Source organism: Falco rusticolus, chromosome 2 (genome assembly GCF_015220075.1).
Source record: "Falco rusticolus isolate bFalRus1 chromosome 2, bFalRus1.pri, whole genome shotgun sequence".
Classification (NCBI taxonomy): Eukaryota; Metazoa; Chordata; class Aves; order Falconiformes; family Falconidae; genus Falco; species Falco rusticolus.
This window is the reverse complement of record NC_051188.1, coordinates 3,870,041-3,893,722: the sequence shown is the minus strand read 5'-3', so window position 1 is coordinate 3,893,722 and position 23,682 is coordinate 3,870,041. Positions and strand designations below refer to the sequence as shown.

Sequence of the window (23,682 nt, the reverse complement as noted above, 5' to 3'; positions counted from 1 at the left end):
CCCCATCCAACGCCCACACAGCAGCGGGTGGCCTGGCTCTGCAAGAGCCGAGTTTGCAGCTGCAGCTTGTACCAGTGCAAGACTTCCCTTTGCTGGGCAGAGAAATCACGTCCCTTTATCACCCCGGAGCAAGCCTTACAATACTTACGCATGCTCAGACAACTGGTAGGACCAGCTCTGCAAGGCTTTCTGAGCAGCAAGCCTGCAAATACTTTGTAAGCAGCTCTTGCTTACCAGGGTGTGGCTTGCACAAAATAAAACAAAGCAACCCGAAATCCTGTGGGACAAACAGGGGTGCTTCCTTCTCTGTATGGGGGGTCTGGGGGCAACGGTGGAACAGCTCAGGCTGGGCTGAGAAGGGATGGAGTCAACCAGAGCCACCTGCATCCCGCACCAAGGAGCCAAGGAACCCCAAACAAGTAGAAATGCAATGTCAGCTGGAGTGGAGGGTGCTAACTGCAACAGAGCAATACGTTTTCTCAGCCGGGGAATTCATTGTATGAATTATCTAGAGTTACAACCAAAAAAACCCAGCAACAACAAAAACACAGTGGGGAAAAAGCATCCTGGTTTAAGGGAAGGCCAGTCAGGAGCAGAGCCCTTACCCTTTTCACCCAGTGATCAGAGACCTGCTGTCTGTCATGTTGTAACTCCATAGAGAGTATTACGTGTCCCTTTCACTGGTGGTAAACGCATAGCCCTGCCCTGGGCTGCCACAGTCCTGTTTGGTTAGTTACAGCCAGATTAGAGGATAAACCTTAAAGGAATAAACCGGGGCTACAGCCTCCCTCATCTGAGGGTCAGCCGCAGCCAGCCAAGGAGACAATCTGCCCGATCAGCTAAGGAGGTCCCTGCAGGGTGGGGAGAAGAAGCTCTCTCCCGTATACCATTTCAGAGCTTCCCACTAAGGTTGCCAGCCTCCCAGCGTGGGGCTGAGTTAAGGTGGTTGGGATGCTTTACAGTCCGCTCTCCCCATAACCTACGTTCATGACCGATTGCAGTCACAGGACTTGAGAGAGCAGAGACAACGCTCAGATGGACGGCAGGAGGACTAAGTCTGGTCATTTTTGCGCAAGGACAAACGAAGGGGCAGGGAGTGCTTTTCTGTGCCAGAAGAGTATTTTAAGGTAAAATGCATCAAAGTGTTACTGAATTGGGACATGCCTCCTAGAGCACATGAAAGCTGCCTAAGGGATGCACGAGCAGGCAGGGGGTGAGGAGCTCAGTCCAGCCCCCTCTGAAGGGCTGGATCAGGCCCAAAGGAGCTGGTTCTCTGACCTACATGCTGCAAACCCCGTGGGCTTCCAGCATGGCTTTGCAGTGGTATCATCTGTCATTTCTCCAGCACAGGAGGATCCCCAAAGCATGAAGATCTGCAATACTGGCTGAAAACTAATGCGTAGTGCAGAATGGCAAAAACTGTTGAAACCTCCTGGGTCCCAGAGTGTGGAGCAGAAAGGATTTTTTTTCCCATAGGGGGTGAAAAACTCAATGGCAAGCATCCCTATTCCACCACGACCTCAAGAAGTTATGCCTATACTGAGGCACCAGAACGGGGGTCTCTCCTACAGTCTAAGCCAATTTTAGCAGGAATAACCTATGGATGAAAAGGCTTCATGGTGCAAAGAGGAGAGCTAAGAGCAGGGGAAGGGTTAATGTTGCAGCCAGACAGATGTCCGACTGTTGTGAAAATCAGCCCCCATGAATCCAATGGGTCTGCGTCCATTTTCTGCAGCGCCCAGAGCCTGGCCCTTTCTCCCTGGGTAATCAACTGGAAGTGTGCAGAGCCAGAGTAATCACTGCACCTCATTCCCCATCCGTGACTCTGCCTGCGGGGCCAGGAGATGGAGGAGCAGCGCCTGGCCCGAAGCAGGTCAGTGCAAGCCCATCGCTGAGCCTTTGTGCTCCACAAGCAGCTCAGAAGAGCAGGCAAAGGCATGAAGACATCAGCAAATAAACGGTACCCAAGCGTGCCAAATGACACCGCAGCATGAGCAAAGGACCACGGACGCCTCTCTGGGGGCTGAAACCCTCCTGCAAGTATGGAAGTGGCTTCACTTCTGGACATCTGCAGAGAAAGGAGTTGACACTTCTGACTACTAGGGAGGAGGAGAGAGAGTGCCTGATCCCCCAGCCTTCAAGGCACAGCTGTATCCTTCTCATTCTCCCTGTATTAACCTGCTGCTGCCTTGCTTGGAGTAAGCATCAGGAGAGGGGTCTTAGCACCCCTGGACCGGCCCAAAATTAGCCAGTAATGAAAGCAAAGTATGAGCAGATTTTGAGGATGCAGCCATTCTTAATATCACCATACTCCAGCACAAACGCTATCTAAATCTCTTGGGATCAGATCCAAAGCCTTCTTAAAGCATAGATGCTTTGTTATTAATCTGTACAGCGACCAGGGAAGGGACAGCTGGGATTTTTTGAGGCATAATCAAAGACAAAAAAAAAATATCTCGGTGACATGGCTGGGCTTCATCTGCTTTGTGCCTGGTCTGGTCCTGCATGAGGCAGGTGGTGAGACCTGCTTGGCTAACAGCCCTTCCCAAAGGAGATACCAGGACCGGGTGTCTGGACCAGAGGGTCCTGGCCTCCTACATTGACAAGCCCCAAATCCTCCTCATACCATAGTCAGGCACCTTAGAGGAGAGGTAATGTGCTCTAATTCACACTCTCCTAGCCTCCTCCGATGGGATGCAATTGCAGAGCCTCTAGATAAGCCTCCCAAGCTAAATTAAATGAATTCACACCCATTTGTCCCCACGCCAATCCTGTCCTCCAGTTTAAATAGCTCTTCTGCTTCCCTGGTGTTCACCCCTTGGATGTATTTATAGTCAGCAAGCACATCCCCTCTCTGCCTTTGTTTCGCTGAGCTTTTATAGCCTGGTATAATAGCTCTCCATCCCTCTGATCAGCCTCACAGCCCAGATTCCCTGCACCTGCTCCAGGCTGAGTTAATCCTTCTCAAGCACCAGATCTCAGAGCCCCATTCCTCCGTGTTAACTCTTCCATAACCCTGTCCCACAAACACCCTTTGCCTGGTTCCCCTTGCCTTTTTGCAGTGCTCCCAGTGGCACCCAGCACCAACAGGCCCTGAACCCCCAGTCTCGGCTGTCCCAACATGATTCAGCCTCCAAACGTAGCACAAAGCCCAGCCATACAATGTCCCACTGATAGATGTCCTAGAGGACGTGCCCACACACTGCAACTCACCCTCGAGGTCAGCCCCTTCCCTCTGGCCGAGCAGCGTATCCACCCCATACGGATGGTGCCTCTCAGTTTGGTTTTGCAGGTTAAACACAGCATTAAAAATGAGAATGAGCTCAGATCTTCCCTTAAAAGCTTCAAGCAGATTTAAGCTCTCCTGCATGGGGTTAATCCATCCAGCAGTGTCCTTTGCCACCTTCCCTAGCCACCCCACCCCACCCCTTGGCAGAAGTCTTCTCCACTGACATAATCCCACATGCTAGGTGTGTAAAGCCCCTTCAAGTCCAAAGGAGACCTGTATCACCTCCTTTGCCTAAAAATGAGAGCAAACCCACAGGCAAAGCACAGCCCCCTTGGTAACAGTCCTAGGGTTCCACCACCCCACCATCCCACCTCAGGGCTTGAGGATGCCTGAGGTAGCTCTCCATGGGCATCCATCACCAGCTGGAAGAGCTGCCTTGAACGGACAGCGCTGCAGGGGAGACGGCAGCCACCCGGGGATTTTGCTGGGCTCACGGCCATGTCAAAGCCCCACCTAAGTAATCTCTTACCAGAATGGGCAAGGAGCGGGGGCAGATGGCAGACAGCAGGGCTGGAGTTGAGTCTGCCACAAACCTCCCAAGTGCCTTAGTCATGTTGCTTTGCTTCTTTTTTAGGTGTCACCGCTTTGCTTCTGCATGTCACGTGGGGTGTCCCTAAGACATGATAAAGGGGCTTGATTTCTACTCTGAGCAGGGCCTGCTATAGAAGCCCTGCTGCCTTCCTCAAAACCTGCTTTTCCTTTCACTAATGCCTTGATCCTCAACTCTGCTGCCAACGAGAAAGTTTTTCCCAACCAATTCTAGCACACAGCTCCTGGCAAGCACCAGACACCAAGCGAACCAGCCCCCACATACACAGCAGCATCTGTATGCACACACCTGTTGCAGACAGAATTTAGACCTCACATCCAGCTCCCAAGGACAGAGGGTCTCTCAAAGAGCATGCATCAGCCCTTCTTGGGTTTTGCAACCCCGCTGCCTGGCTCATGGGCTGGAGCTGAGCCCCAGGCAATTCACATTAAGGAGCTACTTAAGGAAGAAGGAGGCAGCTGATGCTCCTGGGAGGGGCAGGGAAGGAAATAGATTGCACCAGGACATACGTGCCTATAGCAGGATGCTGCACTGAGCAGGAGCTAAGTGGTCAGCACCCCAATCAGGCAGTGCTCCTCCATCCTCACCTGGCTCTGCTTTTCCCACTCCCTGGTTCTTGCAGCCCCAAGGATGCTCCCAACAGGTGACACCTGCTCTCACCTGCACCTGTAAGCTTGCTCCTCCTCAGTTCACTGCTGCCCCGAGCAGCATGGGCGGGCATGGATGCATCTGCCTTGGGCTACCCAACACCCACGTGCAGAGCGTGGGAGATGCAGCTGCAGGGACGCTGTGTTGCCCTCACCCCGGTATAACACAAGTTCAGCACACTCGGACACCAGGCTGAGCCCGGGAGGAGGATCCGAGCCCCCTAAGATGGAAGAGCGGGTGGAGATGAAAGGCACCCCGGGGAAAGTCTGCAGCTCGGTCCTTGCTGGATGCAGCAAGAAAAGCAGCTGAGGATTTAACAGCATCCTCTGCGACCCACTGTGCTTGCTGCCCTGCTTTCATCTCTGTTTGCCATGTCTGCCTGCACTCCCCACCAAGCTCAGAGCTAATACAGCATCCAGGCAGAAACATAATGGTAATCAGTAATAAATAATTAGTAACAAATCCAAGCATCGCATGCAGGTGGATCTGCGGAGCCAGGCGAGCAGCCTGTGCTCACCTGGCAGCTACTGGAGTGGGAGGTGAGGGACAGAGGACCGGAGCCACTTCTGATCGGACATCATCAGAAAGCACCGGCCTGGTTTCTCAGATCCGAAATTATATTTTTCAGGGCAAAAAGAAAGGGAGAAATGGATGGTGCCTCCTACCTCTGGGATATGGGAAATCCAGATTCACATCTCTGCTTAGAAATCCAAAAAGCCACCAGTGCCCTGCGCCCCAGTAGCAGCCTGGTCTGCCCCACGGGCAGGAGCTCTCTCTCGCCTTAACTTTCCATGAGACTTTCTAAAAGCCCTTGGGTTTGTCCCAAAAAAAACGGAACAAAGAACAATACTGAAACCTCAGGGTTTTTTCCCAGTGCAGAAATCCTCCTTCTCCAGCCAGCACCGAGGCCTCATGGCTGAAAGTTTCTGCCCAGCTTGGCTCCGCCAGCAGAAACAAGCCGGACTGGGAGCAGCTGAGGGGTTTTAACCATCCGGGGTGCGACTTGCAGATGCACCAGCCGCACGCACCCCGACTTCCAGCGTCCCCGAAAACGCGACCTCCCACCAGCGCCCGCTAAAGGCAAGGGCAGCACCGTGCTCCCGGCAAGGCAGCGCAGGGGAGGGGGCGGGGGCCCGCTTATAGCTTTTTTTGCGTCTCCCCCCCGATCTTACACACCCCCACCCCCCAGCATGCAGCTGCCCGGGGGTTCCCACAGCCACAGGTGCCCTGAGCATCCCCCGAGGGGGTGGCTGGACCCCCGGGCAGGGCGCGGAGCCGCCTCCCCGCCGCGGGAGCAGCAGCGGGGGGGGGGGTGCAGGGACAAGCCGCCCCCGCCGCTCCCCGGGGCCGGGGCTCGCCTTACCTGCCCGGTGCCGGTGCCCCGATGCCGGTGGCCGGTGCCGCCGCTCCGGGCGCGCCGCTGCCCGCAGCGCTTCGCCTCCCGCAAGCACCGCCCCGACGGGGCGGGCAGCGGCCGCCGCCGCCGCGCCTGCGCTGGGACAGGCACCGCGAACAGGGACCGGCACTGGGACCGGGGACCGGGAAGGGGGACCGGCACTGGGAACGGGGACATGCACCGGGAACGGAGACCGGGATCGGGAACTGGCACCCGGCACCGGGACCGGGATCAGGAACCAGGATCGGGAACTGGCACTGGGACCGGGAAGCGGCTCTCCCCACCGCTGGGATCTGGGACTCTCACCGCCTGGCAGCGGGAAATGGGGAGCGGCACTGGCTGGCGCTGGTCCAGAACCTGCGCCCGTGACTGGGGACCAGTCTGGTGAACTGGGAACCCCACTGGGGAGTGGGATCTGGGTCTGGCATTGCCCAGGCCCTAAGAGCTGGGATCGTCCGGGAAATGGGCCCATCAGTGGGAACTGGGGCTGGCACCACCCAAATGGGGGACTGGAGCAGGCAACTGGGGCTGCCCAGGCACCAGTACCACCACCAAGGTACTGGGAGCTGGGACCAGCCACCGGGACCTCCCAGGCACTGGAACTTGGACCAGCACTGGGACCAGCATTGCCCTGGCACTAGACACTGGGACATGGTCCTACTGGCAGTGCCTGGGACCTTACACTGGGACTGGGAACTGGGCAAACTGGGGCACCATGCACCAACACCAGCTGGGCACTGCACATCAGGGCCACCCAGGCACCAGGCAGCTGGGGTGCGTTAGGACATCACCCATGGAGGGTGCAGGGGAGAGTCATCAGGGCTTGCAGGATGTGGGTGCAGAGGGGACGTCCCCCAGTCAGGAATGCTGTTGGGCAGGACCACAGGGCTTGAAGGAGACATGTTTTCCAGCCCAAGACCAAAGTTATTCCCTTTTTCTGTTGTGCAAGAGGGAAACTGAGGCACCGGGGAGGGGGGACAAAGGCTGGGCAAGCACTCGGGCCCCCTGCACCACATCCACAGAGGTGGACATGCAACAGGTCTCACAGGGCTGGTGATACCGGCTGTGTCCCTATGATACTGGCTGTTCCCCCACGCTGGAAAACATGCACTTGCAGCCCACAAACACACATCCAGGAGGGGAAAAATAAACATGACCCACCCAAAAGTGCATCCCTCATGGTGGGAAGGGGCCAGTGGGGTTTTACAGACTCTCTGGCATGGGCAGCCCTGATCTGATGCTCTGACTTGACACACTAGCTTTAGTGGCAGTATTCAGGGTTTATCGTAAGTTAGGCCAAAAAGAGATGGCAAGGGAAGAATAAATGAAGAGAATGGTTGTAAATGATGGGAATAAACTTTTCATATTCAAAATTATGGGTGATTAGAATCATTCAGATGACAAAAAAACAGGACTAAAGGTTAGCCTGCCCTGTTAACCTGCCAGCAACAGGAATTGCACCCCACCTTCCCTGGGACAGTCCCCACAGGAGACAGGATGCATGACACAGAGGATTCCCTGTCCTGTCCTCCCGGCAGAACACAGTGACTGAAGGAATGGGGACAATGGTGACAAGTTCCTGGCTGGCAGCAGGCACAGCCCCTCTGTGACTACCCCACCATCCCAAGTGCCTGTGCATGATGGTACAAGGCTCTGCAAGTAGAACCAAACAACGATGAGGATGGTGGTTCATCTAGCATGGAGGTGTCACTACGGTTAAGTTGGCCTATGTCCTGTGTCAAAACTGCTTCCATAAAGAAAAAAAGATGGGTCACTGTTATAGGGGACTCCCTTCTGAACGAAACAGCAGGGCCAATATGCAGACAAGACCCACTTCTTAGGGAAGTCTAGTGCCTCCCTGGGCCTGAGTTAAAGATGTGAAGAGAAAGTTTCCCACCCTGGTATGCCCCTCAGGTTACTATCCATTAGTGATTTTTCAGGTGGGCAGCAATGAAGTTGCAACAAGAAATCCGAAGGCAATCAAGAGAGACTTCAGGGCCTTGGGACAACTCGTTAAGGGATCAGGAGCACAAGCGGTGTTCTCCCCTGTCCTTCCAGTTCCAGGGAATGATGAGGGAAGAAACAGGAACACCCAGTAGATCAATACCTGGCTCTGAGCTTGCTGGCAGAATTTTAGGTTTTTTGATCCTGGGTCAGTTTACATGACACCAGAGGGGTATAACTGTCTCCAAGTGGGAAAAGTATCCTTGTGCAGGAGTTAGCAGGGCTCAGTGAAAGACATTTAAACTGGATTTGAAGGGGGAAAGGGATAAATCCAGGCTCTCTAGAGGAGAGCCTGGGGGCAGCACACCGATGTTTGAGGGACGATGCGCTAGTGAGATCCTTTGGTCTGCTGTCTCAGTGGAGGTAGGGGACAGAGACGCTAGGGTTACTGGTGTGTTGGAAACCACGGAAGTACCTGAGAATAGTCACATAGGAATTAGGGCTTCTCTCCCCGAAAGGTGGTGGGATCAATGGCCCAACTGAAGTACATCCACACCAATGCACACAGCATGGGCAACAAACAGGAAGAGCTGGAAGCTGTTGCACAGCAGAATAAATATGACATAGAATCACAGAATTGTTTAGATTGGAAAAGACCTTTAAGATCATCAAGTCCAACCATTAACCCAGCACTGCCAAGGCCATCACTAAACCATGTCCCTAAGAACTGCATCTACGTGGTTTTTAAACACCTGAATCACCACCACCCTGGGCAGCCTGGTCCAGCGCCTGACCACACTTCTGGGGAAGAAATTTTTCCCGATCTCCAATGTAAACTTCCCCTGGTGCACCTTGAGGCCATTTCCTCTTGTCCTGTCGCTTGTTACCTGGGAGCAGAGACCAACCTGGGCAGCCTGCAGCCTCCTGCCAGGCAGTTGTACAAAGCAGTAAGGTCCCCCCTGAGCCCCCTTTTCCCCAGGCTGAGCCCCCCCAGATCCTCCCGCCCCCCCCCGAGCTGTGCCGCAGCCCCTTCCCCAGCCCCTGCCCGGCTCTGGACACGCTCCAGCCCCTCCGGGTCTGTCTGGGGGTGAGGGGCCCAACGCTGAGCCCAGGGCCCGAGGGGCGGCCGCACCAGGGCCCGGCACAGGGGGACGGGCACTGCCTGGCCCTGCTGGCCACGCTGCTGCTGACACCGGCCAGGGCGCTGCTGGCCGCCGTGGCCACCTGGGCACACGGGGGGCTCATGCCCAGCCGGCTGCCGACCAGCCCCCCCAGGCCCTTCCCCGCCGGGCAGTTCCCAGCCCCCTGCCCCCAGCCCGCAGCGCTGTGGGGGGCTGGTGTGACCCACGGGCAGGGCCCGGCACTCAGCCCTGTTGGGCCTCAAAATTTCAACAGACATAGTTGCCATTACAGAAACATGGTGGGATGACTGGCAGAACTGGAGTGCTGCAGTGGACAGCTATAAACTCTTCAGAAGGGATAGACAAGGAAAGAGAGGTGGTTGGGCAGCCCTTTATGTTAGGAAGTGTTTTTATCTAGAAGAGTCTGATTACGGTGATGAAAGGGTCAAGTCTTTACAGGTAAGAATCGGGGGAAGGCCAACAAGGCCGATATCACGGTGGGAGTCTGTTCTAGACTGCCCAACCAGGACGAAGAGGCAGGCGAAATGCTCTATAAGCAGCGGGGAGAAGTCTCACGATAGGAGCCCTTGTTCTCATGGGGCACTGCAAGTTACCAGGTGCCTGCTGGAAATGTCATCAGCAGAGAGGGAACAGTCTGGGAGCTGCTGGAGTGTGTGGGAGAGACCTTCCCGACAGAGCTGGTGAGGCACCCAGCGAGGGAAGGCCCCCATGGGACCTGCTGTTTGCAAACAGAGAAGGGCTGGTGGGTGACACGATGGCTGGAGGCCATCTGGGCCACAGCGATCACGACAGTTTTTGATTCCTGGAGAAGCAAGGAGGGATCAGCAGAACCGCCACCTCGGACTTCTGGAGGGCAGACTTGGCCTGTTGCGGGGCCTGGCTGGCAGTCCCAGGGGAGGCTGTCCTGACGGGAGAAGGACCCAGGAAGCTGGACATATTCGGGAAAGAACACTTAAAAGGCACCGGAGCGGGCTGTCCCCACGTGCTGAAAGATGACCCGGTGGGGAAGACAACCAGCCTGGCTGGAACTCAGGGAAAAAGGAGAGTTTGTGACGTTTGGAAGAAGGGGCAGGCAGCTCTGGAGGACTACAGGGATGTCGAGAGGTTATGCAGGGAGAAAATGAGAAGGGCCAACATACAATTAGAACTGAATCTGGCTACAGCTGTAAAAGACAACTAAAAATGTTTCTATAAATACATCAGCAAAAATAGGAGGGCTAAGGAGAATCTACATCCTTTATCGGATGTGGGAGGAAACACAGTGACACAAGCTGAGGAAAAGCCTGAGGTACTTTGTTGGGGTCTGCAGCAGGTCTGCAGAACCCCAACAGTACTTAATGCCGTTGCTGCAGCCTTTAATAGTAAGACCAGTTGTTCTCGGGGTACCCAGCCCCCTGAGCTGGGAGACAGAGACAGGGACAGAGTGAAGCCCCCGTAATCCATGGGGAAATGGCCAGTGACCTGCTACACCACTGAGACATGCACAAGTCCATGGGGCTGGGTGGGATCCACCCGAGGGCACTGAGGGAGCTGCTGGCAGTGCTCACCGAGCCGCTCTCCATCATTTACCAGCAGTCCTGGAGGACTGGGCAGGTCCCACTTGACGTGACGTCAGCCAGTGTAATGTCCATCTACAGGCAGGGCTGGAAGGAGGGTCCGGGGAGCTACAGGCCTGTCAGCCTGACCTCGGTGCTGGGGAATGTTATGGAGCAGATCATCCTGAGCGCCATCACAGGGCACATGCAGGACAACCAGGGGATCAGGCCCTGACAGTATGGGGTTATGAAAGGCAGGTCCTGCTTGATGAACCTGATCTGCTTCTAGGACAAGGTGACCCACCCAGTGGATGCAGGAAAGGCTGTGGATGGTGCCTACCTGGACCTTAGCAAAGCCCTTGACACCGTTTCCCAGAGCATCTCCTGGAGGAACTGGTGCCCAGGGCTGGGACCGGTGTGCTCTGCGCTGGGTAACAAGCTGGCTGGGTGGCCGGGCCCAGAGCGTGGTGGGGAATGGAGTCACATCCCGCTGGCACCGGGCACAGGTGGTGTCCCCAGGGACCAGCGCTGGGGCCAGTCCTGTTTGATGTCTTCATCAGGGACCTGGACGAGGGGCTGGAGCGCACCCGCAGTGGGTTTGCAGAGGACACGAGCTGGGGGCAGTGTGACCTGCTGGGGGGCAGGGGGCTCTGCAGGGGGTCTGGGCAGGCCGGGCCGAGGGGCCGAGGCCAGTTGTATGAGGCCCAACAGGGCTGAGTGCCGGGCCCTGCCCGTGGGTCACACCAGCCCCCCACAGCGCTGCGGGCTGGGGGCAGGGGGCTGGGAACTGCCCGGCGGGGAAGGGCCTGGGGGGGCTGGTCGGCAGCCGGCTGGGCATGAGCCCCCCGTGTGCCCAGGTGGCCACGGCGGCCAGCAGCGCCCTGGCCGGTGTCAGCAGCAGCGTGGCCAGCAGGGCCAGGCAGTGCCCGTCCCCCTGTGCCGGGCCCTGGTGCGGCCGCCCCTCGAGCCCTGGGCTCAGCGTTGGGCCCCTCACCCCCAGGCAGACCCGGAGGGGCTGGAGCGTGTCCAGAGCCGGGCAGGGGCTGGGGAAGGGGCTGCGGCACCGCTCGGGGGGGGCGGGGGGAGCTGGGGGGGCTCAGCCTGGGGAAAAGGGGGCTCAGGGGGGACCTTCTGGCTCCCTACAGCTGCCTGGCAGGAGGCTGCAGGCTGCCCAGGGTGGTGGTGATTCAGGTGTTTAAAAACCACGTAGATGCAGTTCTTAGGGACATGGTTTAGTGATGGCCTTGGCAGTGCTGGGTTAATGGTTGGACTTGATGATCTTAAAGGTCTTTTCCAATCTAAACAATTCTGTGATTCTATGACAAAGCAAACACTTAAGGACATCTGCTTGCCACATTTGCAGTAATGCAGTGAAATTTTTGTTATAAAATTAGATAGGAGGCTGTGCCGGGAGCAGCGTTGGCCTGGCATGAGCTCCTCTTCCGACTGCGGTGTCACCTGCAATGGCACATGGTCACCACAAATCACATGGGTGATTTGCCTTCCCTAGGGCAAACCATTTCATCAAGTTTCTTATTATCTGAAACACTTCTGGACTTTTCATATTAAGGTTCTTAGTGTTTTCCTGTTAATTTTATGAGAAATTCATTACTTATTCAGTTTGTGTGATACTCGTGTTAAATGAATTTAAATAATTGTATTAGTTGAAGGAATAGGAAAGCCAAAAATCTGTTGTTCCACAAATACTTTCTTTGGCAGCAAAAGACATTTTGTCATGTTTTCCTTCTCTGTGCTTGTTTTCCCCTCTCTCCTACAGATCTTGGGGCTGCTGTGATCTGGTTCTGCCCAGAACTGGGTCAGTGGAAGAGTCCTGTTTCACACACCCCTTTTCTCTCCCTTCATCAAAAGTCACCTAGGAAAATAACCCTAAAACCCACAGGGGTTTAGGACACTGTATTTAGGACCCCATATTAGGTCCTGAGCCTGGTCACGTACAGTGCTGAACCATCAACCCCACCACGGTAAGAAACTCCAGCAGCAAAAGGCAAAGGAAAAAAAAAAAAAAAAAAGAGAAACCCTCAGTCTCTGAAGGTTTGTAAGGGGGAAGAGATGATCCTAAAAAGGTCTCCAGCCCTAAAATCATCGGTAGCGGCCCAAAAACCAGCTGCCAGGCAGACTAGGGCAGGGATGGGTGCTGCTGTTGCTCCCTGGGTGGGCAGGGAGAGCATACAGCCCGTTTTGATTTGCAATGTGCTTAAATGGGGTGACACTCCATCAGTGTTAATTAATTATCATCACCCGTCATTCCTCCCACCTGTACAGACACCGCCCGCCCAGTTAGCTTGCTTTAATGGCAATGAAAGTAAATAGGTAAATTTCTAATGCACTATTTCCCTTATTTGACCCCAAAGTTGCTAAGGGGGAGTATCTTGCTGTGGGGGATGTGGGGACTGGGGTACACGTGGGGGAGTTTGACACCCATGGGGGTGATGGGTGATGCTGTGCAGTGCCAGATGAAGGGATTAAAAAGAGGAGGAAGGAAAACTGAAAAACAAGAGAAAATATGCTTATTCTTGAGACAAAGCAGCAGCAGGAGTCCAGCTTTTATTATGTTGACGGGCTGGAAAGCATTAGGGAAAAGCTGGAAAACATTAGGGAAAAGCTCCTCTGCTGAATTAAGGCAGCGAGTGGGTCCCCAGCTGCTCCCATCTCTCTGCAGGGACATGGAGTCTGAGCTCACTCTCATTGCAGGCCCAGATCTTGTTGATTAACTTAGTTGCATTTTCAATTTCAGCCTCAGAAAGGAAGGGAAATTATGTAAATACGATTTATAACGACACTTTGTTGCTCGGCAGCATGATGCAAATGAGGCCGTGGTGATGGCAGTGACATGAGAGCTACACAGAGGGGAAGGAAGAAATAGTGATGCTTTAAAACCAGACCCCAAACATAAGTAGGAATAAGGTGAAAGGCAAAGTGGAGGAGGAAAATTACAGCTGGTCATTCCTTCAACAAATGAGATTTAATTATTCTTCTGGGATTTCAAAGCAGATGACTTAGGTCTTCCGCCCTTGTGGGAATAATTTGTTGTTTTTGCTCATGCAGCAGACCCCCAACATGAAGTTTGGTCTTGAGGTGCTTCAAGGTGAGGGTCTTCTGCCCAGGGTGGTGGGAGAAGAACTACACACTCTTGCCACCCCTGCTCCTACGAGGCCAGCTCTCCCACTCCGAGGGCACATTTGGGGGAGGAAAGTGAGAAGGTGACTGCAGGTGGGCGGTTGGTGCCCATATCCTCATTTTCATGCTGTGGAGATGTGGGGAGCAACCTCCAACGGCCCCATTGCCCAGCACAGGAGCTAGCTGGCGAGAGCAATCTGAGCACTCTTGCCTCCATCAGGTTGCAGCCTTCTGCTCCTCTTTGAAGATATCAAGAAATGAGCCTACTGTGATTCCTCTGATCATCCATTTGCACTTGAATTAAAACTAATTTTTCTGGATTCTACAAAGTTTTTTGCCTTGGTTGCAGCCTCTAAAATACCAGTAATGTATTCTCTCCTTTCCCTCTCCACATGATTGCAGCATAATCTCCTACTCACTTGATTTATTTAAGCAGGCCTTCAGATGCTCCAGTAATGGGAGTCATTTAGGTCCCTCTGCAGATATGTATTTATTTATTGCTGTTCATTTAAACTGCAGTGTCAGTTGGCAGGAGAGAGACAAGACTGGGGTCACAAGGATGTTAAATTATTCGCCGTCAAAAATAGCTGGTTGAGAAAGTTAAATTAAGCAAAGTCATTCAAGGTCATAGTCAATCACTGGTGGGATGAGAAGGACATTAATTAGCTGTTTTATTTATGGGGGTCATCGTCACCAAAAGACCAGCAGTTGGTAACAAAAAGGGAAACTATAGCAACTCCTTTTGGGTTTTTGGCAAAGCAGCTCTTGGATGAGAAGCCCAATTGCTGTCCTTGACTATGATGGAGAAGTTGAAGCTATTGAAAGGCAGTGTTGTGATGCTCACCGAGGCCCTGTGGAGCCCCAGGAGGCATGGTCCAGGGAGAGCCCCCTTGCAAAATGCAGCTGGGGCCTGAACTTGGTAATGCTCCTCCCACAAAAAAGCTTGGGCAGCGGCTGGGTGAAGGTCTCAGAGGGCATCTGAGATGCTTTAGTCACTCATGCAAACAGGTCCTCACCTGAGATTTTTCCACCTCTCTTGGCAGACAGTGCAGTAGCTGCATACCTCTTCTGTTAATATTTGTATTTCATTTCCCATTTGAACTTCACCAGCATCTTCTTGCAGCTATTAGACCTTGTAATACCCTTTTCCTCCTAGTTTAAGAGCTCCCTAAGACCAGGCATCTCTTCCCTTTCCATTCTTCTCTACCATGCACTACCATGGACCAGCTAAGGTAGGAATATCATAGAACCACAGCAAAAAATCAGTGAGTAAACTGGGCAAGTATGACCTGGAGTCACTGGGAGCCAACAGATCCACACCTTGTAGCTTATGGCATGGCCTTTCACAGGAAAGCAGCATGATCATGGCACTCAGTTCTTTAATGATAGGAACGCCTGGCCAGAAGAGACGTTTCCAACCAAAGATCCAACTCATAACCATTCATCAGGAAAAGGCCCATTTTCTCCCTGTTCCTGCATAACATGCAAGGTGGAAACCATAAGCCCTGATGAAACTGCCCTCTGCCTCACTGACCTGGTGAACACATCGGCCACAGTTCAGGACGTGCCCACGCTGTGAACTGCACAGCGGCCGGCTGGCAAACAGCTCACGCTAATTGATAACTCTGCTGGGAAATCCATACCATTAAATTCTCCACTTAATTGTCTGTATCAGCACTTACTTCTGCACAGCCACAAATCAGAGAGCTTTTTAATGGGACAGCCGCTGTTAAGCAAGACAAGAAGTCAAATAGCAAGAAGCTTGCTTGAAGAGAAACGAAAACATGATATCAGGGTTTATACTGGAGGAGAGATTTGATGCTGCAGCTGAGATTGTGGGGGAGCTGTGGCCCAGGGAGATGCTAAGAGATTGGCCTTCCTCTGAAAAGCTAGCAAGGTAAATCAGCAGAGGAAAGGTTGTCCGTGATTCTATCTACAGGAGGCAGCTCAGGTATCACAGATCAAGGTCTGGCAGCACAGGGCTGCTTGAGCATTTACCCTTCTCCTCTGTCCTGAATCCTCCTCCTTGATGGTGACACCGGGTGACACAAGTGTGGGAAACAGTGCTCATGTCCCCAGTTCCTTGGCCATCTGAGCAGTCTTTTGCTCAGCCATGCGTAATTAGAGGAGAGCTGGGCTTACTCTTAACAGCTTTCCTACCCCACATCGATCTGATCTACGTAGGTGAGTACTCACCTGCTCATAAACAAGCAACTTCAGAGGAAAATGCCCAAGTGCTGAAAAAAAAGATGGTGTTGCAAAGCCTGGTCTAGGGGTGTGCTGTGATATTAAACTCAAACGTGCCAGCCCAGCCCTGCAGGACTTCGAGGTAATCTGTACTTAAGGAGACAGGGCTGGGGCAAGGGTCCTGGCTAAACCTCAGCTGGGTTTGCAGCTGCACAGCTGCACAGAATGGGGAGATACCACCTAAAGGGCAGCTTGGAGGATGCAGGTATGAGCATTTCCCAGCCTCTTAACCCACTGTAATTCCTTCTGGGCTCCAGAAGTCAAGTGTGACATGGCCCCTCTATTCCTGGGTTTTCAAAGAACTTGAACCCATCTTGCCAAAACAGAAGAGAAACCCTCAAATTTTTAAGGCTTCCACATAAGCTGATGGACCTAGGAACAGCAGAGAACTGAGTAATAGCCAATGGTAAACCTCCATCTTAACTGCCATCCATCCTTTTGCTGGACTAATAAAGAAAACAAGAAGATAACCACTCCCGGCACCATGTTCCTTATGTTCCTCCGCAACTGAAAAGAATAAAATCTTTCCGGAAACCCCAGCGGAATGCCAGGACTAGGTCAGAGTCATTCAGTAATGACCTATGGGTGCTGCCCTCTGCCAAAGCCCTGAGACATCAGCAGATAAAGGCATTGGCCAAGAGCTCCCACCTTGCCAGGGTTTCTCATAGCAGCAGCGGCACTGGAACACTTGGAAGTCAATACCATCTCCTGGTCACAAACCTTCCAGGACTTTGGTCGTTGTTCAGCCATAACCACCTGGCTGGAGGGGACCAGGGCTCAGCTGCTTTGGCAGGGATGCACCTCTGCTTGGGAGCATGCTGCATTATAGGAGGTCAGCTGATTACCTTGATTTTTCCATGGGGTTTTCCACAGCGAGAAACAAAATAGTTTGGAAAACAAGTGGGTTGCCAGCAACCCGACATTCCCCTGGAGCAGAGAGAAAGGGAAGGAGCAAATGGCACCGCTCTCCTCTCAGCTGCTTTTTATTTAGGGCAGGTCAGAAGCTGCCCTAACAAATGCTGACTCCAAATAGTCCTGCCAAGAACTTTTCAGGCAATTTTCCTGCTGATTCTCTTCCTTGCCTAGAGGGGGAAAAAAAATTAAAACCAAAAAAAACATGTTTTTTTTTCCCCCTTCTGTCACCATCTCTGCCTTTAGCTCCTAGCAGAGACACATCTGAAGCTCCTGTTTCCAGCAGCTCCCAAGAGCATACAGAGAGCCAGGCAAGGCAGAGCCACACATCAAGGCTCTTCCACACAACTCTTCTCGCAGATAAGCAGCTTGTTGTGAAATTAGGACAAATTCTAATCTTGGCTTCACAAGCCTAAATCAATGTTGGGATCGGTTGAATGACTTTGGATTTGTACTGGTGTAACTGAGACTGAGTTTTGCTTGATAACCGCTTCCCTCTTCTTCCAGTCACGCTCACTACGCAAACCAGTGGCTTGTTTCTGAAGAACTCACAGAAAGGCAAGATTTGCTTTTCCTAAGTAAATCTTAAAAAACTGTTGTGTTTTGAGCTTGTCCTTATTCCCCAGTTGCCTAACAATACTGCCCATTTATAATGTGTAGATACCTCAATGTACCACCTGGTTCCTGCATCAGAAGAGACTTTGTCCTTCCAGATGGTGATTGTCAGGTGTCACTTTTGGACTGCCCTCCTTGGCTTTTGGAGCGGCCAACTCCGGGGAGGAGGAGCAGGCAAATGCCGGACCTCATGGGAACACCCTTGACCAAGTCCTTGCTATTACATATGTGGAGCAAAGCTCCTAGAAGACAACTAAAATGACTCATGATTCCCTACAAGACAAGACAGTAAGACAAGCAGCCAGTGGATCTGAATTTTTCCTCAGGGATTTACTCATTTTGTGCAATATATTTCTGACTGAGCTACCTCCAACATCCACCAGGACCTGTGGGCTGGCCACTCACACCCACTGCATTTCAAGGAAACGGAGGTTTCGGAAGGGCTGAGGATAATTTGCTGTGGTGACCGTGTGTCCCATCACACCCCCACACCAGGAACCATGCATACACGTTTCCCACCACTTTCACCCCATGAGAACTTATCTGGGCATTTCCCCACCATTTCCAAGGCAAGTATTTTCACTCCACAACCTACTCTTCTTCAGCAAGACACATCTCTAGGGCATGTCCTGGCGGCTTCTAGGGTATTTCCTTTAGATATCGCTTACCAGCCTAACCTTGACCTAACATCAGCGTGCACCAACTCCAGCACTTGTGCTGACTCCTGCAGTTGGTGAGGAAGCCAACTCCAACCTCTGCTCCTGGACTGTCTCCGGTTACAGAGCTCAGGGAAGTTGCTTGAGTATTAATTAGAAAGGTCACCTCTACATCTCAGCATCATCCGGGCTTAGCTTCAAACGCTAGACAAGCATAAAACTATTAGTGCAATCAAGATTTATTTGCTGCAGTACAGACTGACTGGAAAGGTGGAGCCGAGGGTGTGGGAAAAAACAACAGGGATGTAATTCTTCATGTAAACCCCAGCAGCAAGGCACTGTGCAGCATCCTTGTCTAACCCCTGAACCGTAATTCAGCTGCTGTGTTTGGGAGTCCACAAGAGCCTTGACTTGGGTACAGCCCCTCAGTGCATGCTCTGAAATCATCCGTGTTTCTTGCGGTGTCTAGCGCCTGGCTTTTGCCCCTTCCTCCTCTGCAACTTCTGTATTTCAGGGGGAAATACTGTGCTGTAGCCAAAGCGAGTGCGTAGAAGATGTTCCCAAATATACTTTTTTTCAAAAGGATCTTTGACACCAGTGGTTTTTTCATCGCTGCCAGTTTGTGAAACGGATTCCACCAATTTCTGAAAAAGCTCCACATGCACCTTTTTATCATATACTGGGAAAAGCAGCAATTATCCAGCACTGTGGATGAGATTACTGGTTACCACCTGCATTGTGCAGATACTCACCTCACACACCAGTAATGCAGATGACAACAATAGCAATGGCATCTTGTGTGCCTTGATCCCCCTCTTTTTCAAAGTTTCAGAGAACAGAAGCGTCTCAGTCAGAGATACTGGGAACATAACAGTAATTTAAAATGCTTTTTTTAGCCATGCAGCTTCGGGCACTGCATACATGGTGATGAGGACACCTAAATCTTCAGAGGGTTCCCAGTGTACTCAACACCAGGAAGGCTTCTCCACCAACCCCAAAACGACAATATGCCCAAGGCCCACCTAAGCTTCAGAAAACCTTGCTGAGTTAGCTATGTTGTTTTGTGTTTTTTTTTTTTTTAAAAAAACACATTTACTTGGCCCTCCATTTAAAAAACCCCATTTACTCCCCCCTGCCACCCCTTTGCACAACACAACTGCATTAGTCAAGTAAATGAATAACGATGCAGTTTCTGAGCAGACCTGTGGTGCTGCCAAGAAGCTTTTGCCTCATTAAATCTGTGTCATATCTACTTCCACTCACACAAGGATGCCTATCTTGGCTGCTGGGCAGTGTACATGAGTTGAGAATTTAAGCGATTTTTTTTGTGTTTCAGATTATCAGTGTGTTTTTTAAAGGAGTCTGACTTGTGCAGGCAACCAGAAGATCACCGGAGAAGGAAACAGGAACCCTCTGATTCTGCAAAAAAGCAAATGTTAATCAGTCTTTTGGAGAAAAATATATCCAGCTTACAGCTCGCATTTTCTGTTTTACAATGCGGAAGGAAAAGCTGTTACTCCAATTTTCTCCCAGCTTTGCAACCCTACCTGCTCGTGCTGCAATTACGCCTGATCTCATTAACAAAGCACTACCAGACCTGGCTGGGATTTGGAGAGGAGATCTAGGGAAAAGACAGGTGTTGCAAGAAGTGGCAGGGCTGATTCACAGCTTGGCTATCTTCCCTCTGAATCAGCAGGAAAATAATTAATATCCCAAGCTAGCAATAGGGGACAGCAGCCAGCTAGATAATTATATGGTCCTCCTTACAATCTCAGGTCCTCATTTTTTAATAACTCAAGTAATCTCACTTACTTGCCCATTGTGAAGAAATGGCTGCATTAATTAGCAAGCAAGTGTGTTGTGTGAAGTATTTGGTATGGAAAAGCAAAGACAAAATGATTAGCTTTGCCTTAAATTCTCAGTGAAGCCTCTTGTTTCATCTGGGTAAGCATTTGCAGCCTAAATGCAGCCCTGGGGCTTACTGTGGTGCTTTCAGTGGACCTCAGGTGGTCTGGGCTGTGGAAGGAGATATTTGCTGCTGCGTGGGGCCAGTGGGACAGGCTTGGGATGCCCAACCTGGGTGTTACATCCTGTGGGAGCCTTTGGTCTTGCTCAAAGGGTTCCCGGGGGTTGGCACTGTCTCACATGGGCATCCCTATGTTTTAAAGTGGAAAAATAGAGAAAAAACAGACCCAGCAGAGGTTGTATAACACAAAAAGACCGATTGCCATGTGTGAGGCTGGGAAATCATACTGCCCAAGGATATAAATTCATCCCAAAGCATCCAGATTTTTTCCTCTTTGCACAAGGTATTTTTATAAGTCTAGATATACAGAGCCAATGAAGTATCTTTTCATTGCTGTATGTCTTTGCCAGAAAGAAGGTGTTGATGCCAACAAGAGATAGAGGAAAAAAGGGTTTCAGAATTAAAAAGTTTCTATTTCAGCTCTAAAGACAGGAAAAAACTCAAATACTCCAGTTCAGTGATATTAAAAAAAAAATTCCTGCTCAGCAACATAGTTTAGAGAAAATAAGTAAGATGGAAATCCCCTTCACATTCAGCTTCTTACAAGGAGAAAAGCCCGAAGGAGGGACAAGGCTTGTATCTAATTGAGCTATTAGGGAAAACTTTCCAAGTCTAGCTTTGGAGTGGGCAGGCAGGGGAGGCTGTAGCATCTCTGTCCCTAGAGGTTTCAAACACCACCTTGGAAAGGCTGCATCGCACTAGGGCACGGCAGCTGGGGTGTGCAGGATAGGGGGATGGAGCATCATGCTGGCCCTAACTGGCTCTTACTGTCCCCCATTAGCAAGGGGAAACGGGGTGATCCCCCAGGCACAAGCACCCCTGTGCCTTTGGGTATGGCTCCCACCACCACAGCACCACTGCATGCCAGTTTTTATCTTCGGGGGCTGTTTCTGTGGGTTGTTAATCAGTAAAACAGCTCAGCCAGGGACATGGGGCATCGTCCCTGCCTCCGGGCACCTCAGTTGAGGAAGTGTTGCTCCAGATGTACCCACAGACTGATGCTGTCAAACCAGGGTCTGCCAGGAGAAATCCCACAGCCTCATATCTGGGTCAGCGTGAGCGATGCAGAAATCATGTTGCCGGCTTGTGAAGAACTGGGTGGGTTACTTCTCATTAGCCAAGCCAAGAAAAACATAAAAGAAATGAGGCCTTTAACACAAGTGCAGTAGGGCTTTACTCTCCGCATTGACATGGACTGTACCTTCACAGCTCATACAGATACATGCTTCTTTCTGGGACTGATATACGAGACTTACTGCTACGGTCACACTTTAATGAATAACACCAGAGACTCCTCCACTCCCTAATTTGCTGCCTTCTGAATTTAAGCTGCAGGAGTCATCTCTCTTTATTATTGGACGGTATAGTTATACACAAAAAAATTAAAATACAGCTCTCTAAACAGAGATAGGATTCAGGCAGGACACAGATTCAGGCAGGAAAACGGTTTCATTTGAAATTGTAGGCTGAATAGCGATGTTCTCCATCTCCAGCCTTGCCACCTGAGGATGTTTCTGCTCCAGATACACATCACCACCCTTGCTGGAGGCATTTGCTAGGCACACTGCCTAGCACTGTTACATCTTAAGGCAAGAAAGGCCAGGTTTTTATGCTCATTTGGGGTTCCATCTTTAAAACAGTTTGTCCCGAGTGGTGTTTAAACATTGATTTCCCCTAAAGCCTGATCTATTGCAAGATCTCGTCATGGGTTGGCCTGGGGCTGCTGCTGTGGTGGTTGTACAAACCTGACATGGGGCTGCTGATGTGCCCCGTGATGCTTACTGGAGAGCAAGGGGTCTGCTGGGATGTTAAATGGATCATGGTACAGGAAAAAATTGTTTTACTCCATCCTGAACACGAACACCACATATGGACAAACCCACCGAGTATCTGATGTCCTGGGTGTTACTGAAGAGCCACAACTACTCCAGAGGGGTGTGTATGAGCGTCTGTATCGGCTGCAAAGCAAATTGATAGTGAAATTCAGGGGGATATGGCAGAGCAATCTTCAGCAGAAACAAGTCCACAATATTAGTCAGCCCTCCTGATTCAATTAACACCAGCAGCAAGAAAACACAGCTGGAGTTTGTTTGCTTTTCAGATAACCTGTATAAAAATACCACTTCTGTAACAGCTCTACTTTGGTGCTGTTGCTCACAGGTCCATTGCTGTTTTTCATCTTGTAACTAGCACTTCATTTTGGCTTTGTTCCAGCCAAGGTGGGATGTTAAAAACAAGAAGACTAAAGAAAAGACCAAACAAATAGAAGAAAAAAAACCCCAACAACTACAAAACAACAATCAAATCCTTTGGAGAACTCTAAATGAACAAAATCCTGTTAGGCAATGACTCGCAGGGTTTGCCTGGGTGCAGAGTGGATTTGGCCGTCCTGTTCATCACTTCTCTTACCTGAGGAGAAGACGCTGGACTTGTTGCCAGGCTTCTATAATACTGCAATATTTTAACAAATTTACTCTGTTCTGTGCTTTGGCAGTGAGTCAACACACCAGCTATGAGGGGAAAGCAGCACTAAGGTGAGGCATCCACATAAATCACCGCAGCTCCGACATTCGGCCAGCCTATAAATATTAGGGGTTTGACATCAGTTTACATCAGCAGAGTAAGTCGGTTAATTCCATTTCTGTGGGATCATGCGAGCTGCTATTCATTAGCATCTACCTACCTGATCTCAGTGATGAGGAACCAGTCAGAGCCCTTGATGTCTCAAGGCGTTGCTGGGTGCTGTGGGCGCACGGTCCATAGGAGCGGCACACACCAAGCTTCAGCTGGTCCCTGTGCTGGCTGTACATGCATGTCAGCACCATTAATTACTGCTAATTTCATTAAGTCAGCCGGTGCCTCTTGCATGCAAATTACAAAGTCAGTCTCAATGAAGGAGATTAATGAGGTTGGCCGGTTTTCAGTAGCTATTTGGGTTGCTGTAGCAGCTGAAAGCGTCATACACCAAGACTCCTGGCTGTTGCATGTGAGCAAGGTGGGGACCCACCAGAGGAGCCCTGCTGAACCCCAGTCTGGTATTAGGCCTACCCCTCCAGGCAACCCCAGTTTGCCCTGTCTTAGCTGTTGCAGAAGAGGCTGTTTGGGGAGGCAGAGCAGATTGCCCTGAAGATGTTCTCTGAGGACACAGAACTCCCTTAGGTAATGCCAAAGCACTGATCTCACCTCTGGCCAGTTCAAATCTTGTTTTTGATAAGGCCAAGAGATAACACAAGCACCTTCAACAGAAGCATGTTGAGTGCTTGATCCCTCTGGGGAAGAGCCAAGCCAAGATCACTTGGGCTGCTTGAGGTACCTTTGCAGAAAAAAGGAGTCACCCACAGAGAAAAGAGATCCATCATAGCTCCATTAGTGACTCCATTATCCCCACCATCTCCATGTACGTAGCACTGAAGGTCCAAGGCTGGATCACCAGCTCCTCTGCCAAACCGGCAGCAACTGCCCCCATTGTGGGTGCAGCACCGAGCACAGCCAGGTCTCTGGTTAAAGCCACTGGGAGTAAAATGTTACAAGTATACAGCTTCAGTTTTAGCCCTTGAACAGGCTGAATAAAGAAAAAACAAGGG

At 51.4% G+C, this 23,682-nt stretch overlaps 1 protein-coding gene across 1 annotated transcript in view; it reads right to left on the bottom strand.

The window, feature by feature from the left end:
- The window catches only part of CAPN5 (calpain 5), a 57,765-nt gene extending 51,807 nt beyond the window's left edge, over positions 1–5,958 (bottom strand). The window contains exon 1 of the mRNA XM_037377030.1: positions 5,851–5,958. The gene's annotated coding sequence lies outside the window, so the exon portion shown is untranslated. The remainder of the gene's footprint in view (positions 1–5,850) is intronic.
- Positions 5,959–23,682: the final 17,724 nt, after the last annotated feature.